We start from the raw sequence: 19713 nt of genomic DNA, 5'->3' as shown, positions 1-19713 counted from the left end.
ATGAGGAAATGAATCCAAGGCAGCAACACAGCTACAGTTACAGATGCTGAAACAGGCACAAACAATTGCCCCAAAGACAAAATACCAGCAGAGTTTAATGATCAGGTCAGACAAGTGTCTAGGGCTGAGAGCCCAAGTAGCTTGAACTATTTGCTATAATCAGAGTAGGCAATCTCTCATTAAAGCAATGAGGGTGGCAGGCAGGTCTGCCTAGGCCTGGGCTCCACTGTGATTTTCTTCCCACTGAAAGCTTATTTTTTTTTGTGTGCATCTGCCCTCACAGTGGACCTTGGCAAAGGGGTGAATCAGCAAGTGATTGGTGTCTGGTGGGCTTGCCAGTAGGAAGGGCCACATGACTGTGAAGGGACTGGTGCCTGGAAAAGCAGCAGGATGTTGAAGTGATTGGCTTTCTTTTACTTTGAACCTATGATATACTTGGGAGTAAAACAGCAAGAGCCCCAGCAGAGAGAAATGGATAACCAAAGGTGTGTGTATGCAAGTTGGGGGGGACAGATGGAGGGTATTGTAGAAGGCCAAGTGTAGCTGATGATAATGTTAAGTCTAAATACCAATTGGTGTTCAGTTTGCTCAGATCTATCAGGGAGCCCATGATACATTGTGCAGACTAGGAACTTCTAACCCAGCAAGAAAATCTTAAGGGGCTGTGTTCTGTCAGGCCTATTCCAGAAGGAGGAAGAATTCAGTTGCTACAAACAGGACACATCTACGCGAGACGCTTTACTCAAGATTAGAGCAAATTACTGCACAATAAGTGTCACCGTCTACACATGCCAATGCTTACTGCAAAATAATTTGCTCTAATCGCAAGTAAATTTGCTACCTGCAAATACAAGTAGCAAATTTACTTGTGATTAGTTACTGTGCCATCCGGCACATATAGATGGCAAACTAAAAGCAAACTTGCTTCTGGTCAGTCGGGTAGCAGGGGTGGGAGATTGCTCCCTGCCTGTGGGAGCTACCTGCTGCTGGAGTAGGCTCTGCCACAGAGCTTGGGCAGGGACTATGTCCCTGTGCCCAGGCTGCAGGGAGCTCCCAGCCCACTCCCACTCCCCAATCATGATCACGGAGCAAGGGCTGGAGAGATTGTTTCCAGCTCTGCAATCATAGGACGGGGGCTAGGGGGCCTGTCCCCAACCCTAGCTACGCGATCATGGAGCTGGGACTGGGAACAGGCTTCCCAGCCCCCACCCTGAGATCATGGAGTGGGGCTGGAAACAGTTTCCCCAGCACCCACTCCCCGATCACAGCTGCAGGGTGGGGGCTGAGAGCTCCCTGTTGCTGGGGCAGGGGGACATTGTCCCTGCCCGGGCTTTGGTGGCAGACCCCTCCCTGACAGCAGGCAGCTCCTGGGGGCAGACAGCCATCTCCCAGCCCCTGCTTGGAGACAGCTGTCTCCTGTCTCTTGGTCCCAGGCTCCCCACCAGCCCCTGGGCTACCCTCCATGGGGAGTCTAGAGCTCCCCCTGGTTGCTGCAGGGCCAGAGAGGGCAGGAGCAGACTATTGCCAGGAGCAGCAAATCTGCTCCTGCATCCCCACACGTGTAGATGCATGCCCAGTATGGGTTTACTCTAAAATAATTTACTCTAGAGTAAACCCACCCCACAGCATTTGCATGTGTAGACACACCCACAGAAAGCCTGGTTCCAGATGGTGTAAACTGGGGAAGCTCTATTGAATTCAATGCTGTCCTGCACCAGCTGAAGATGTGGCCCTGTATGCTGACAGGATGTGCCCCCAGTGCTCCAGATGAGTTGCCATTAGTGAACAAGCATCAGTTCAGCCTGCACTCTGTCAGGTGAGCAAATACTCAGGTCAAAAAGTGGCCTAGGGCAGCACATGATGTCAGGGGTTAGGTAGCGCAGGGCATTGATTCCAAGTTTCCTAGGTGCCTGGCAAGCCCTTTTACCACTGGGCTGTCCTTCCTCTCCCAATTAAGGATTGAAAAGTAACATGCCAATTAAAGGGTAAGTCAAAGCCTATGGATTTTTTAGGGTCCTAAGTACTTCAGCCAGCCCCAACAGTTAACTCTGGTGGTGCGTTCTGTGAAATGGACGTTAAGTACAGCCAAACTCGGACACCAGAAAACAACATATAATATTGTTGCTGCTATGGCCTGAGCAATTAGTCAGACTTAGGGCTCTTGAAGGGTTTTTCCCTCAAGGATGAGAAGCCAACCATCAATGTATATTCTTGGTGAAATCTTATTTATTTACCAAAAATGCAAGCACAGTCTTGTCCCCCTGAACACAAGTAGAAACAAATGCCACAAGAGGCTCAGAAGTCCCTACATCTGTCCCTCCAGAGAGTTCTAGCCCCAATTAGTCCAGTTTCTCTGCTTCATGCACCGCTTATCCTCTCTCTGCTAGTTCTCCCTCTCCTGTACATGGAACCTACAACCAACATCCTAGCCCCTGCCTTTGCAAACAGGGAAACCCCTTGGCTAACAGGGGTCCAACCAGGATTGGGCATTCACCACTCCTGTTTTTACTATGTGTAACCTGGGTGGTATGCAGAAAGGTACCCCTCTCCAAAGGGATGTCAGCGGGTGCAGGTATGCTGGAGGAGGCACAGCTGCCTAGCTGTATGCAACTCGCCTCCTCTTCCTACAGAGCAGAGAGCTAGGCCACTCAGTGAATCTAAACTATATACAGGTTTAATTTTATAAAAGAGTTTACAATGTATAATCACTAACATATATACACATATATATTCAGTTATGAATTTACCTGAACACCTGCTAATTAACCCAGAGGCCTGGTTTCCAGTGGCCTCTGGGTTACACTGTAGACCCTGCCCCTTGTTCAGGGCCCTCCAGGCCTGAGAGGGATAAAACAGGGGTTAATTGACAGACCAATAACAATGTGTCTGGCGGTGATGAGTCAATAATTAAATATTCACAAAAGGGATACATCAAATACAACACATTTGCATACAATACTCTATACAATAAATACTAATACAGGGCAGCTTATTCTTTTCTTTAAGTACAATAATAGGGAGCAGAGTTTACAACAAGGATCCCAACAGCATAGGGGAAGAGAGAACAGAATACAACAGTGGCACAACAACTGTGACCAACGAAGAAGTGACAGCCCGGCGGGGGACCCCATCACCCTATAGGGCACCCTTAACCCTGCTTGTGTTACTGAGCTGGCAGGGCCCTTAACCTGGGAATTTCCCCCTGGCAAGCAGGAGCCCTGAATTCCTTTCTACACCCCAGGGCAAAATTGTCCCCCACCAATCAGAGGCTTCCCCTCAGTCGCCCGCAACGGGGGGGAGGGCCCTCCTCCCCTGTGAGAATCCCCCTCCTGGGTGACTCATGACTCCCTGTGGCTTGATGGGGTTGGACTCGTCTCCAGGGGCGAGGCATCTCCTCCTGCTGTGAGGGGGCCCCAGCTACCTCATGCGCCTCTCCCACTCTCTGCTCTGGGCACCATGCACTGGCCTGTGCACTGTCACCCCTGCCTCTGCAGGGGGTTGGAGACCCGCACTGCCTCATGCAGCGGCTGCCATCCCATCTCCTCCTGGACCTTCCATGCACCAGGCTGTGCACCATTGCACCTGCCTCGTACAGGGGGATTGGAGACTCGCACTGCCTCATGCAGTGGCTGAGGTTCCATCTGCTCCCGGATCCTCCATGCACTGGCCTGTGCACCATTGCCCATGCCTCATACAGGGGGGTTGGAGACCCGCACTGCCTTGTGCAGCAGGACCTTGAATGGTCCCGTCCGCTCCCGGAACCTCCATACACCAGCCTGTGCACTGTTGCTGTGGCTCCCTCCACAGTGGGGCAGGGGACACAGCTGCTTGCCACTCCCCGTTCAGCGATGGCATCTTCAGGTAGCTTCTGGAGGAACTGCTCCACCCTGCTTCTCATCTCAGCCAGCTCTTCACAGCCCTTCTTCATTGTCCCTTGTCCAAGCTGCCCATGTGCTTGGCACGCGGGCTTTTATTCCCTCTGCAGGCTCTGCCCCAGACTGGGAATGGACCAGTGAGGAACCCCGAAGGGTTAGTTCCCTTTCAGGTCCTCTCTTTCACCTTGCCCCTGGGTCAGGGCAGAGCTGCCTTCCCTCTGCTTTCCCCTGATTTGGGAGGAAGGAAAATCTGTCTCCACCAAAGGAGCCCAAGTCCTTTGGGCTCAAGCTAACAGTCCAGGCTGCCAGTAAGCCCACTGGCCAGCTTGCCACACTACATCTAGGGTCTTGATTGCTACTTGAGCATTGAAAAGGGTGGTTGGTACTCATCGGCTTTAATATGCTCTGTGATTGTCTTTGGTTCACTTCTGTTCCTGCCGCCCCACCTTGCTAGCTCTCAGTATAACAGCCCCTAGGAAATATCCATGTAATTTCCATTCATCTGCTAATCTCCCGGTGCCAGAACTTCCAGCCACCTTCCTTGCAATATGCATCTATTCTTAGGCAATTTTCAGTCTGGTTATGAATGATCCTTTATTTTCCACAATGTAATAGAGACTGGAAAAGCAAGATAACAAAAGCTGGAGAAGCAGCCTGTATTCTAGTAGAGTCTGTCTCCTGATGAAGGCCATGTGATTTCTCTAATAAAGCCAGATTCCTGACAATGCTGTCTTTGGGCCAGCTGTTCCTTTACAATCTAGTCCAGTGGCTCCCAATCTGTGGTATGGGTACCACCATTGGTACGCAGACAACCTGTAAGTGGTACGTGTTAACAGAATTATTATAATTACTTTATATGACAAAAGTTTGCTGGTGGTACTTAAGGTTGCATCATTTTAAATTGGTGGTGTGCAATCTGTCAGAGTTCGGGAACCATCGGTTTAGTCTAAGAGACATTCTTGCACTGCAAGGCTTAAGAGCCCTGTTTAATGGTACAGATCTTGGAGCTTTCCTGCTTTTATATTCGTCTGTTGCCTCCCTGTTGCACATCTGAATTTCTTGGCTTCCCTGAGCTTTAATATAAATTGCTTTCTTAGAATATCATGCTCTCATACTGTACCTGCAACACAGACTGCACTTACAACAGGACTTTATTTGGGGGTTCATAAGAGATTTAAATTGCCAGCCTCACCTGTTCACCTTCCTTTGTGGAGTTTCCCAGTAACTTGCTAGACATGGATTTAAGTGAATTGCAGTGAAGACCATCTCAAATGAGTTTTGGCTTGTTGGCTTGAAAGCTTCCGTATCTCTAGATCAAAACTAATTGCCAAGGTCTGATGCCATGTTAAGAATTCATTTTCTGCGTTATTTTTTCCCTTCCCTTTTTTCCCTTGTCCTCTTGAAACTAATTGTCAGAAAAGCTTTCTAAAAAGGTTTTTTAAAATTTACTATTTCTAATTTCAAAGTATTTTGAACATGAAGCTTTAAAGGTCAGCCTGGTCCTGAAGCCCTGCACATCCATCAAAACATTGACAGCCATTTGAAGTGTTGTAAAGTTCATGTATGTTGTTTCTAGACTACTGTAAAGAGAAGGTATTGTATTTACCATTGCATTTGCAGGGCTTGATCTTCAGGGGATTATTAACACTCTAGGATATAGCAAATGGAGTAGACTGTGGATGCAATAGAAGAGGAAGCTTTCAGGGCACTACTTCTGACTCCCTTATTTTCAGCCCTGGGCATGTTAGAGCAGCTCCAAAGCCATTCCAACTTGTACAAACTGTCAGTAGTCTCCTAGACATTGTACTTGGCTGGTGATACCTGGAGTTCATTGTATTTTGGCCACTTCCCCTTCCCTCCTTCTCTGTCCTGCATCCTTTGTGTCAGAGGATGTGAGAAGTGGGGACTTAGAATCATAGAAAATTAGGGTAGCAAGGTGCTTCAGGAGGTCATCTAGTTGAACCCCCTGCTCAAACCAGGACCAGCCCCAACTAGATCATCTCAGCCAAAGCTTTGTCTATCTGGGTCTTAAAAACCTGCAAGAATGGAGATTCTACCACCTCTCTGGGTAACTTGTTCCAGTGCTTTATTACCCTCCTACTGAGAAAGTTTTTCCCAATATCTAACCTAAACTTCCCTTGCTGCAACTTGAGACCATTGCTCCTTGTTCTGTCATCTGCCACCAATGAGAACAATCCAGCTCCATCCTCTTTGGAACCTCCCTTCAGGTATTTGAAGGCTGCTATTAAATCCCACCTCAGTCTTCTCTTGTCTAGACTAAATAAGCCCAGTTCCCTCAGCCTCTTCTCAGAAGTCATGTCCCCCAGCCCCCTAACCATTTTCTTAGTCCTCCATTGTCTCCAATTTGCCCACATCCTTTCTGTAGTGAGGGGCCCAAAACTGGACACAGTACTCCAGATGTGGTCTCACCAGTGCCGAATAGAGGGGAATAATCATTTCATTCAATTTTTTGGCAACACTCCTACTAATGCTGTCCAACATTCTGTTAGCCTTCTTCATGACAAGGGCACACCTTATAGTCCACTGTAACCCACAGGTCCTTTTCCGCAGAGCTGCTACTTAGCCAGTCAGTTCCCACCCTGTACTGGTGTGTGGGATTGTTCCGTCTTAAGTGCAGGACTTCGAACTTGTCTTTGTTGAACCTCATGAGATTTCTTTTGGTTCACTCTTCCAATTTGTCGAGGTCTCTTTGAATCCTAGCTGTTCCCTCCAGCATATCTACTACTGCCCCCTTAGCTTGGTGTCATCAGCAAACTTGGTGAAGGTGCTCTACATCCCATCCTCCAGGTCATAAATTAAGATATTGAACAAAACCAGCTCCAGGACTGACCCCTGGGGCACTCCACTTGATACTGGCTACCAGCTAGATATCGAGCCATTGATTACTACTCTCTGAGCCTGATGATCCAGCCAGTTTTCTATCCACCTCACAGTCCATTCATTCAACCTGTTACTTCCTTAGCTTACTTGCAAGAATGTTGTGGCAGACCGTATCAAAAGCCTTACTAAAGTCAAGGTGAATCATGTCCACTGGTCTCCCCACATCCAGAGACAGTCATCATCTCATCATAGAAGGCTGTCAGGTTGGTCAGGCATGACTTGCCCTTGGTGAACATGCCGATTGTTCCTAATCCCCTTCTTCTTCTCCAAGTGCTTAGAAATCGATTCCTTATGCACCTGTTCCATTATTTTCCCAGGGACTGAGGTGAGGCTGACCAGTCTGTAGTTCCCAAGATCTTCCTTCTTCCCTTTCTTAAAGATGGGCACTATATTTGCCCTTTTGCAATTGTCCAGGACATCTCTCGATTGCCATGAGTTTTCAAAGATATGGCCAGCAGCTGTTCAATCACATCAGCCAATGCCCTCAGCACCCTTGGGTGCATCTCATCCAGCCACAGGGACTTTTACACATCCAGCTTTTCTAAATAGTCCATAACCTGTTCTTTTGCCACTGTCATCTGCTCACCTCCTCCCCAAAATGTGCTGCCAGGTGCAGTAGTCTGGGGGCTGACCTTGCCTGTGAAGACTGAGGTGAAAAAAGCATTCAGTCTTTCACCTGGGGGACAGTGATCACCAAATAATAGAATTCACCATAAGACGTCGAGTGGATAAGGTAACTAGTAGGGTGAAAGTGCTAGACTTTAGGAAAGCTGATTTCAATGAACTCAGGCGTTTAGTCAAGGATGCACTGCAGAGTAGGAGTTTTAAAGAGTTGGGAGCCCAGGAAGGGTGGCTGTGCCTTAAGGAAATGATCCTTCAGGCACAGAGGGAAATGATCCTGATGCGGGGAAAAAGGGGGAAAGGGGCCAAGAAGCTTCCTTGGCTGGCCAGAGAAATCCGGAGCAGTCTACAGGCTAAAAGGGGGGCATATAAAAAGTGGAAACGGGGAGAGATTACTAAAGAGGAGTATACCTCCTCTGCTCGCACTTGTAGGGAGTCAGTTAGACAGGCCAAAGCTACCATGGAGCTGAGGATGGCATCCCAACCTAAGGATAACAAAAAATTGTTTTTTAGCTATATAGGGGGTAAAAGGAAGGCCCAGGGTGGAATAGAACCTCTACTAAATGGGCAGAAGCAATTGGTGACAGACAGGGGGGACAAGGCCGAACTCCTCCATGAGTTCTTTGCCTCAGTTTTCCTAAGTGAGGGGCAAGACAAGGCTTTCACTGGGATGGTAGAGAGGCAGCAGCAGGGCGCCAGACTACCAAGCGTAGACCCTGAGATGGTGCAGAGGCACTTGGAGGAACTGGATGTAAGTCGGCAGGCCCGGATGAGTTCCATCCGAGGGTACTGAAGGCACCGGCTGACGTCATTGCACAGCCACTGGCGGGAATATTTGAACACTCGTGGCGCACAGGCCAGGTCCCGGAGGACTGGAAAAGGGCCAATGTGGTCCCCATTTTCAAGAAGGGGAGGAAGGAGGACCCAGGCAACTATAGGCCAGTCAGTCTCACCTCCATCCTTGACAAAGTCTTTGAAAAAATTATCAAGGCTCACATTTGTGAGAGCCCGGCAGGACAAATTATGCTGAGGGGAAACCAGCACGGGTTCGTAGCAGGTAGATCATGCCTGACTAATCTAGTCTCTTCTTATGACCAGGTTACAAAACACCTGGATGCAGGAGTAGGGGTTGACGTCGTTTACTTAGACTTCAGGAAGGCCTTCGATACGGTATCCCACCCCATACTGGTGAACGAGTTAAGAGGCTGTGACTTGGATGACTACACAGTCCGGTGGGTGGCGAATTGGCTAGAGGGTCGTACCCAGAGACTCGTAGTGGATGGGTCGGTATCGACCTGGAAGGGTGTGGGCAGTGGGGTCCCGCAGGGCTCGGTCCTTGGACCGATACTCTTCAATGTCTTCATCAGTGACTTGGACGAGGGAGTGAAGTGTACTCTGTCCAAGTTTGCGGATGACACAAAACTGTGGGGAGAAGTGGACACGCCGGAGGGCAGGGAACAACTACAAGCAGACCTGGACAGGTTGGACATATGGGCAGAAAACAACAGAATGCAATTCAACAAGGAGAAATGCAAAGTGCTGCACCTAGGGAGGAAAAATGTCCAGCACACCTACTGCCTAGGAAATGACCTGCTTGGTGGAACGGAAGCGGAAAGGGATCTTGGAGTCCTAGTGGACTCCAAGATGAACATGAGTCGTCAATGTGACGAAGTCATCAGAAAAGCTAATGGCACTTTATCGTACATCAGCAGATGCATGACGAACAGAACCAAGGAGGCGATACTTCCCCTCTATCGGGCACTGGTCAGACCGCAGTTGGAATACTGCGTGCAATTTTGGGCGCCACACTTCAAGAGGGATGTGGATAACCTGGAGAGGGTCCAGAGAAGGGCCACTCGTATGGTTAAGGGCTTGCAGGCCAAGCCCTACGAGGAGAGACTAGGGCACCTGGACCTCTTCAGCTTCTGCAAGAGAAGGTTGAGAGGCGACTTTGTGGCTGCCTATAAGTTCATCATGGGGGCACAGAAGGGAATTGGTGAGGTTTTATTCACCAAGGCGCCCCCGAGGGTTACAAGAAATAATGGCCACAAGCTAGCAGAGAGCAGATTTAGATTGGACATTAGGAAGAACTTCTTTACAGTTAGAGTGGCCAAGGTCTGGAATGGGCTCCCAAGGGAGGTGGTGCTCTCCCCTACCCTGGGGGTCTTCAAGAGAAGGTTAGATAGGCATCTAGCTAGGGTCATCTAAACCCAGCTCTCTTTCCTGCCTATGCAGGGGGTTGGACTCGATGATCTATTGAGGTCCCTTCTGACCCTAACATCTATGAATCTATTTTCCTCATCATCTGTCACTAGGCTGCCTCCCCCATTCAGGGACCCACACTTTCCCTGGTCTTCCTCTTGTTGCTAACATACTTGTAGAAACCTTGCTTGCTACCTTTCATGTCTCTTGCTAGCTGCAACTCCAATTGTAATTTGGCCTTCCTGATTTCACCTCTGGATCCATGAACAACATTACTCCTTTCTAGTCTTTTGTCCACTTCCCAGCACCAGTAGTGTTCTCATCAGGAACCTTGCAGGAGATTTTCCCTCCTACTTATGGTGATGCCTGCAGCAAATCACACAAACTGTGTCACCTAAGAATTGGACAATCCTTTGAACAGTAAAAGGAACGGAAGAATCTTGACCAGTACTCAGAGGTCAGGGTTACCACTGTCTCTGTGTCAGGGAAACTCCATATTGCCTGTGCTGGCCCATGGGCTCTTTGTACACACAGGGCCTCAGTCTTAGCCATATTGACCTGGATCAGGCAGCACAAAAGGGATTTAGGCTATGTCTACACTGCAGGAACTGTATGTTCTGAAGACCTAATGGGGCTAGTACTGAACAACAGACTTTGTCTATAGCTAGCAGCATAGCAAGTGCAGCAAAGAGCTCAGTGCTGGCTGCAAAGGCTTCCAGAGACATCTTTAAATGCCATGGCTAAATGGCAGTATTCAGGATAGCCAGCTAGAGTAGGTGATTTGGTGCTGCTTTGCAAGCAGAGATGAGCTAAAGACAAAATAGCTAGTATCCATTTTGGTGCTCTTTGGTTTCCAAACAATAGAAATCTGAAACATGAAGTGAATCAGCAACATCTTCCTTGGTACTAGCAACAACCACATCACTATCTGATGGTCCTCTGTGGTGGGTACAGAAGTATTCAGTTTACTGTTGCATAGGTAGCAAATTGACATGGGCTAACGAAAAGTTAGATTCTGATGCCCTTGCTCAGGTCAAGTGAGGAAACCAAGCAAAAACAGTCTAGAACAGGGGTGCTCAACCCCTGGCCCATGGGCCAGTTCCAGCCCATGTTATTTGGTTTGTGAGGCTCTCCACAGGTCTGGAAATTTGGCAGTGGTGCCACTGCTCCCCTACTGGAAACACTCCATGTGGAGCCCTAGTCCTACATGTTGGTTGGATCCAGCACCAAATTCCAGCTGGCAGGTCCAGAAGAGGGCAGTGCTGACCCCCCCCAGGACCAAATCCTGGCATGTGGAGGTGAAAAGGGGTGGATCCAGGCTCCCAGAACCCAGTCCTGGCACATGGAGCAAGGAGGGGGCAGTGTCAGGCCCCAGGGCCTAATCCAGCCTGCACATGGGCCCTACATTATTCATCTGGCCCACAGGGCCAAAAGGTTGAGCACCACTGATCAAGAACTTCCTTTGTGTTCCTGGAATACTTCTGCTGGCCCAGGATTGAAGGAGTCCTGGGCAATCCAGCCATGTTCTGCTGACACACCTGTGAGCCATCTTCTTTCAACACTCGCATCTCTTCTGCATTAAGGATCTTGCCCAGCAGGTCTCACCCTGAACTTCTCCAAAACAAATTTAGATGAAATCTCAGAGCAAACTTCCTGATGGCAAGAACAGTAAGTAGGACAGTAGAGCAAGCTGCCTAGGAAAATGATGGAATCTCTTTTTTTGGAAGGTTTTCAAGAAAAAGCTGGTCAAGCATCTGTCTGGGATGGTTCAGAAATAGCACATCCTGAAGGGGGTTGGATTAGGTCATGGCTGTCTAACTTTGGCATAGCTGGGAGCTACATGTTGTACCTGCATGCAGCCCCACAGCCACATACTGTGCAGGCTGCACATTGCAGATACAGCCCTTGCCTCTAGGGTCCCTTCCCACTGTATGGGTTACAGTTGTGATGGCATGCATCTCCCTCTCCCTGCCAGGACCCTATGGCCTCCCTCCTTTACAAGTACAGGTGGACTCCCAGTCCCTGCCCTGCTGCACAGCAGAGAGAGAGACAAGTATGACCTAAGGACTCCCATTTGGACAACCCTGAGGCCGCAAGTTAACTGCTTAAGGGCCATGTGCAGCCTATGGGCTGCCAGTTGGACAGTGCAGGACCAGATGACCCTTGAGATACAATCTCAGGGCTGGAAAATATGATTCCTTCCTCCCGGGTCACCTCCTCTCCTACCTTTCTTCTTTCATCAGTAGTTCCATTTCTGACATACAGAACAGTGGAAGGAGCCCTTAGCATCAGCCTGGCTTGGGCTCCCACATTTATCCAGTCCACCCAAGCCAATTCATTGATACATGGCACAGTAGAGTTCTGCTAACCCTGTTTCTGAGGATTGTGATGTCAGAAATGTCAAGTTCTTTTACTTTCCTGCCAAAGCTTACAAGAATGAGCCAAATGGGAGAGATGATGCAGGAGAAGGAAGAGGAACCACATATCATTTATAAATAGCAATACTTCTTGACATGAGTGTATATATAGGCTCTAGCCTGGATAACAAAAGCCACAGGCAAAGAAAATAGGTTGTTTGGTATGTTGTTTGGGTATACCATTAATGGGCACCATTCCTTGTCACATTGTGTTGGTGTTTACTCAAAACCAACAACTGTAGTAACATCTACCATTTTTAGAGCACTTTTCATCAGCAAATCTAAAAGCCCTTTAAAACAAAAGCCAGTATCTTTGTATCCATTCTATGGCTGGGGAAATTGAGATGCATGGAAGGGCTGTGGCCTGCTCCAAGTCCCTCAGCAGGTTGGTGGCAGAGCCAGGAATAGAACCTAGGTCTCTGTGTCAGCCTTGGACACAGTACGGTGAGCTATAATTCAATTAGACTGGAATGATCCCAAATCAAAATCAGAAATGACTTGCCTCTAACCCTTCTCAATGATGATGTAAATGAGTAATGCCTGGAGAAAGACCCTTGCCACTAGAGGTATTTCTGGCAGGTTTCTGAATCAGAAGAACCACCCTCTTCCATATGTTGACCGGTGGGCTATTATGAAGTGTAATTAAACTACAGCAGTGCTTGGGCATGAAGCCTTGAACACTGAAGCAGCTTTTCACAGGAGGTTTGCCCTGGGAGTACAGCCAAGGATCTGTCCTAGCTTGAAAACATGAGGCTGGAACGAGAGGGGACTTCAGCTAAATCAAATTTTGGCTTGATAGCGGAAAGCTCCTCTGCAAGAGCCTCACCAGAGGCCCGCAGCATAAACACTGGGTCATGACAACACGTGACTGAGACAGCAGCTGGAACTGCCCATTGTGTCACATCCAGACAATCCAGTGTTACTGTTCCTGGTTTTTTACCCAGCTTGTTGAGAGAGTTTTTTATACAAGTCTGAGAGGCTCCTGGAGGCAAAAGTGAAACTTCTAAACTTCTTAAAACTAGCTGCTTCTCATGGGAATCAAAATAGCTGCCACATATAGCATGTGTTGAGGGCAGGACTATGTGAGTCGCTAGATCTGGTAGGAGTGGTGAGCTGTCCAAGTCAGGCTGGCTTAGTGACCAGGACTCTCACCTGGGACTTGACAGGCAAGTATATTTCCAAGGTCTACAAAAGATGACATAAAAATGTCAGTGTCAGACAGGATCAGACCACAGTTTCATCTAGGCCAGTGCCCTGTACCTCACAGTGGCATTAAATACATCCTAGATATGCAAGGCCTATCCAGACTGATCTGTCCCCTGTCCTCTCCCTACAGCTTCCAGCATTCAGTGGTCTAGGGTTTCCTCATATAGGGGCAGCACCTCTATCATGTTTAATTCCCAGTAATGGATCTTTCCTTCACGAATTTCTCTAATCCTCTTTTGGACCCATCTGAATTATCAGCCTCCATAACATCCGGTGTCAAAGAACTTCCTTCTGTTCATTTTAAATCTGCTTGTGTGTGACCAGGGGCCAATCCCCCTATTCCTGAGATATGCATCTGTAGCAGTGGGATCATAGTACTTTCCTACCATACAGAGGTTCAAACAGGATGGTGGCAGGAGACCTATAAAGATCTTAAAAATATTTTTCATGCTCTTGAAAGAACACATCTGCAGGACAGTATTAAAGTCATTTTATGAATAGTTATTACTGATTTTAAAATGCTTAATTTATGTCTCCAGCAAATGCATAAACTACAACACAGAGAAACAGGAAGTTTGTGACGCATGGAGCTTTAAGTGGTGTCTTTGTGGGATTAGCCTCCTTTTAAGATTTGGATTATTCTGGACTGTCCGAGTTCAAAAGACTTGTCAGATTGTGGCAGCTGTTGGAGTTGTTTGGAGTCTGGGCTGCAGCAGGAAGCGGGGAGCAGATGCAGTTGGTAGGCAAAGAACCCTCACTGTGCTGACCATTTTCTGTTTAACTTGATTTGCTTGTTTTTGCTGCTGTCCAAATAAAATAATTCTAGGTAGAGAAAAGTTTTGGGGTGCACCATAAAGGTCTTTTGCATGCTTCTCAAAAGATGCTACACACACACACACACACACACTTTAATAAGAGAACAACATCACAGACACTTGGACTGGGTGCTTGCAGCTGCTGTTATATATAACTTGTGATATAAGATGTGTATAACATAAAACTCAATAGTTACAAACATGCCTGTCTTAAGCTTGTAACAAGAATCCTATTTGTATCCAACAGCAAAAAACCCTCAGTCCTATGAAGTGGTTCTGAACTAATCAAGGCTATGAAGCAAAAGCATGAAATGTGACATTATAATGAAATGTCAAACTATAACACAGCCAATTTTTTTTTTTAAACCAATATCATTATGATATGCAAATGAATAACTTGATGTTGACTGGTTGGGTTATCTTTGATGTCACAATACAACCACTCAACAATGATTCCCACTACATTTTAAAAATTGAAATTGTACCTTTAATGCCGAAGCAGTAGGCACAGTTTACAGAGGAAACACAGTGACATTATCCAATTTATCTGCCCACTAATTAATACTGTAGCACTTGTTTAAAGATTCAATAGTGTATTGGCTTCCAAATTGCAACCTATAGATTTTCTACAAAGATGTGGAAGGAAGGAAAGAAAATATGCGTTCAGAGCAAGATCAAAGAAACAAAAGAAGCTGCTGACTCCAGCTCCTATGTGGCTCTGAGATCAGCTTCTCCTAAACCTTCAGCGAAAGCCACTGGCCTTAAGAGTGACCTTATATTTGAGGAAATTGGTCACAGCATCAAGCAAGTTGGAAGTCAGTTGGAAACAAAAGTGAATGCAATATTTCAGTGGGACATCACTAGCAATGGAAAGGTAGTGGTGCAGTGGACTCTTGACTTAAAGACTGGCTCTGGAGAGATCTATAGAGGTGCTTCACGCAGTCCTGCAGACTCAATCTTCATCCTGTCTGACCATGACTTCATGGACCTAGTTCTGGGGAAGATCAAGCCTCAAAGGGCATTGTTTGTTGGCAGGTTGAAGGTGAAAGGAAATATCATGTTAGGCCAGAAGCTGGTGATGATTCTCAAAGACCACGTTAAACTCTGATGTAGAGTGGGACTGACAATGGGAAGAACCACAAAGGCTGAGAATTTCTTTTGTCATACAGCAAAGTTCTTCATAATGGAGACTGGAAAAAGGGAGATCATATTTTAATGCAAATTATTACTATTCAAAGTTCAGGTTACTTCACAGCTTGTTTGCTTGCATAATTATTATTGCTACACTAAAGTTGGGATGAACAGCAAAATAAGCAGAGTCTCTCATTGTTCTTCACTAGAAGCTTTCACCATGCATTTTCATAGTTACTTCATGGAATATGGTATGGAGTGGCATTCACATCTGGAGCATAGGATATTAGGGGTGGGAATGTTGCAGTCATCATCAGCCCAGGGAAGGCTGTGGACCTCCAGTGATCTTTGGATTAACTGGAGAAGTATTGGTGAGACAACTAACTAGGTTAATTATTGGCAGAACTCCTTGGACTATCAGGGAAGATTATGGTTTGCTGAGAGGGAGTTGGGCTCAGGCCTTTTATCCAGATGAAGGTTACCACAACATAGTGTTGGTAGGAGGGAGGTAGTGGGTACCAGTAAGTGAAGGGAAGAATGTAGAATGGGAAAGTGTGTAAAAAGAGTGATCACTCCTAGGCTAGGGACAAACATTCAAAAAGCCTGAGCCTAAATTGATTCAGCCTAGCCAGGTTACACTAACTTGCATAGATTGAATCACTTTGTAACTGCAGACACCCCAGAAATGCAGGCACATGCCTACAGTGGCTCAGGCTAGAAGCCAGGTGGCACAGCTCTCCCTTCCCTTCCACAGGACTGGGTTAAGGGGGGCATGGCCAGGCCCTGGGAGAACAGTGTGATCACTATAGGTGGCACTCCAGTTTTGTAGAGAGACCTGTAAAACAAAGCAAGCCTTAGCCGTTGGAAATGTCAGGCCTAGCAAGCGCCTGTGCTCTTATCTGTAATGAATCATCATCACTCCAGGTGGGAATGGGCTGTTTGTCTGGCAGTCCCCGGTCTGCTGTGCTGCTGACTAGGACTTATACACAGCCTTAGAACCAGCTGGGCTGGCAGGGGTGAGCTGACTGTACAGCAAATCTCCTGGCAAGCATGCAGACTGCTCTTATCTCAGCACCTTGCTTTTTTACTCTGGTCCTCGCTTTAGCTTGGCTTTCCTCTCCCTGTGCTTCTTTTAGTAGTGTCTGTTCTCCCCCCCACTTGGCTTGTTTTTGACTGTGAGTCTCTATGCCTGGCTCTGGCCATCCCGTTTCTACTCGGAGTGTGATCTGTGACTTCCTAACCCTAGATTCATTTCTGCCTCCTTGACCTTGGCTTGTTCCTCACCACAGGCTGAGAACTCTGTTCTGGCTTCTGCCTCTGGACTCAGGTTTTGGATCCTTGACCTAACTACTAGGCGTGCCCATCTGCTTTCCAGTTCTAACACTGAGTGCTGAAGGATGTAAATCTGGAGGAGTGAAACAAATTGCCTCTTTTCCTGCTGGGGACTGAACTGGTCAATAAGATGCATTGTGGAAACTTTTGGAGCAGGCATTAGCTATTATTAGCTGGAGAAGACTACCAGGCCAGGTATGACAAACCTTATATTCCAGGTTGTAGCCACCTACCCCACAACTCCATGATTTACTTCTCCAGGCTTAGCGAGCAATTAATAGATATTCTCCCCATAGCTGTGGTGACAGAAGAATAAGCCACAGAACTCCACCTGCTAATTCCTCCATTGAGCACAGGCTGAGCTACAGAGTAGCTTTCAGAAAGATATTCAGTTTCAATGTAAAGACTGAATAATGGAAAATTCACCACAGCCTTTGGTAACTTGTTTCAGTAAAGACTGGTCCTCACTGTTAGAAACCTGTGATTTATTTTTAAGGCCAATGCCACCCCCCCATGTATAATAGTGACAGTTCAAAGTGAAACCTGACCCAAAGGGTTTATTCTTTGGGGCATATTTTAAATGGCCGAGTCTTGCTCCTAATCAGTCAGTGCAGGCTCCATCTTGACTGTGGCCTCTGAGTTAAAAACAGCAGGTGCTATACATGAGCATGCAGTCTGCTCCCATGCACTGGAATTCCAGCGTGTTGGAGCAGACTCAATTAATGGAGCTTAATCGAGTCTGCTAGAGCATGGCAATTGCTGCACTTTAATTACAGCAGCTCTTGGAGGCACTCTAATTAAGGCACTGCCCCCTCCCCCCACACCCTTCTTCAGCATCCATCTTCAGATATGGCCCTAAAAAGTCCTTCTTCAGATATATGGGGAGTCAAAAGAAAAATAAGGCAACATTAGACCCCTACTAAACCATTAGGGGCAGCTGACTACCAACACCCAGGAAAAAGCCAATCTGCTTAATGATTACTCTGCATTGGTTTTTCACCAGCCCAAAGGGACCACCCTGCCTAACAGTTCTCTGCTTTGCCACAGACTCCCTGTATGATGCTGGGTAAGTCACTTAGCTTCTCTCTGATCCTCACTTTCCCACATGTACTGGTAAAATAAGGATCCATACATGCTTCCCAAGCACGACTACCCAGACTGATAGAAATTTTTACATTTAGATCAGTTGAGACAGAAATAGGTTTTCCACAAAGTGTATGCTTCCCTCAAAAATTATGGGCAACATTTGCAAACAATTACATCCAAACCCAGTAGTTCTCCTTCCTTTCTCTCAAAAGGTCAAAATTTTCCAGGGGGGGCAAGGTGCAAAAATAAAACATTTATAATCAGTAGGGCTGTGCGAAGCTTCAGTAGCCAATTCGATTTGGAGGAGATTCAGCCTGATTTGGTGGCCAAATCTCTGAATCCAAATAGAATCGGGAGACCCATTAAAAGGTCCAAATTGAATCAGAAGCATCTGAATCGATTCAGAAAAGATTAGGAAAGATTCAGAGATTCGGAAGGCAGGCTTGCAGGAAACAAACTGAGAAGAGGGAGGGGGAAGAGGTGGGGAAAGATTGCTCTGATATTGACATCTGTTGCTGGTCAGTGACAGTGATCTTTCCCTGAGCTCCCTTTCAGTCACAGTACTCTGGGGGAAGAGACATAGAAACAACATATAAGGCTGTGTGTAAAGTGGTCTGTGCCTTTTGTGAACCGTCTCTCTTGGACCAGCAGCGTCTGAAAGGCTCTGGCTTGCTATCTAGGCTCTTGGTAGCTAATCTCTCTGTAACAGGATGGCGTCTTCAGTGGCATTTTATAGCCTACAAAGACACCTCAAAGTCCCTTGGTATCTCAGTTTTCCTCTGGGAACAGACTCTCCTTCACTCACCTGCCATGACTTGATGTTCCTTTGTTCTTGAAGAGGAGGCTGCCCCAGGGCTTCCCAGGTGAGACGTACGCTCTCACTCACCAACATGAGGAGCTTTTTCCTTAAAGGCTAATTGCACACTTCAACCTACCCTTAACATGCACCATACCTCTCAGGTGTTAGCTGTATGTCCCTGTTGGGGCTTCAGCCTACTTGGCTCCTTCCCTTTCTCTCTAGCTAGGCCCACCAGTCTAGACCCACTAGATAGGGCCAGGCTCTGAGGCTCCAGCCCCTTAGTATGCTCTGGGCTTGTGGCCCTATACAATTTTCCCAGACTCTCTTTTGGGGCTTTGACCTACCTGGCCTTGTCCCCTTTTTATATATGGCTAGGCCCTTTAGCCCAGACCTACTGTGTCAGGTCTGGCTTTAGGGCCCTAGCCCCCAACTGGGCCCCTGACCCTTGTCTGCTGTGCCCCTCTGGCACTGGGCTCTCCAGCCCCTCTGTGGCTGTGCCCCATGGGTGCTAATGAGGCCTCCACCTCCCCTACTGCCTCATCCACAAACCACCAGTTTACAAATGAAACACAAACAGTAAGACCCTGGCCTGTAACAAAATAAAGGTAAAGAAGGAAATCTGCCTGCTTACAGTTCTGTGGCTCTGTCTTTGCATCCCACCATCTGCTGCTCTCCCTTAAAGAGCTGCCACAGCTTCTCTGAGAGTTCTCAGGAGTCCACCCTCTCAGCCAGCCACCCTTGACCAGCTCAGACCAGGGTTTATATAGCTCTGGCCTGAGCTCTCTTCTGGTCACCTGACACCCCAATCACCTGACCAGCCAGCCAGGCTCAGCTTTTAACTCCAGCTCTGCTGGCCTGGTGTGCCCTGAAAGTTCTGTTCTTAAAGGAGCTGCCATGCTTCCTAGTAACAGGGCTCAGGTTCCCTGTTACACTTTCTTCTGTGTTTTCCCTGACAGTGTGTCATCACTGTGCAGGGAAGCACAAGATATATTACAGACACATACACATTTTGCAGCACACCAAACATTATGAAGCATGCTGGAAAGGCAGGTGACAGGTCTTCTGGCAGGGTAGGGAGAGGGGGCAGAGGGAGAGCTGCAAGTTTCCATCCCCCACCCCCAACCATAGGTGCACCCTCTTTCCTGGTAGCCATGAGTCTTCTGCTGGGAGTGGGAGCAAGGAGGTGGGAGTAGTGTCTGCATCTGCACCACCTCCACTAACAACAGTAATAACCACCAGCACCAGCATGACAGTCTCCACCCCAGTTTCAGTTCCCAACACGAGCCTTCCAGTGCCAGAGGAGGAACTGGGTCTGGTAGCAGAGGAAC

At 47.5% G+C, this 19713-nt stretch overlaps 1 long non-coding RNA gene across 1 annotated transcript in view; it reads right to left on the bottom strand.

The window, feature by feature from the left end:
- The window catches only part of LOC109284001 (uncharacterized), a 28419-nt gene extending 9251 nt beyond the window's left edge, over positions 1-19168 (bottom strand). The window contains exon 1 of the long non-coding RNA XR_002091306.2: positions 19017-19168. This is a non-coding gene — a long non-coding RNA (uncharacterized LOC109284001). The remainder of the gene's footprint in view (positions 1-19016) is intronic.
- Positions 19169-19713: the final 545 nt, after the last annotated feature.

The sequence above is a fragment of the Alligator mississippiensis genome, chromosome 1 (genome assembly GCF_030867095.1).
Source record: "Alligator mississippiensis isolate rAllMis1 chromosome 1, rAllMis1, whole genome shotgun sequence".
Lineage (NCBI taxonomy): Eukaryota > Metazoa > Chordata > Crocodylia > Alligatoridae > Alligator > Alligator mississippiensis.
This window is presented reverse-complemented; position numbering and strand designations above follow the sequence as displayed.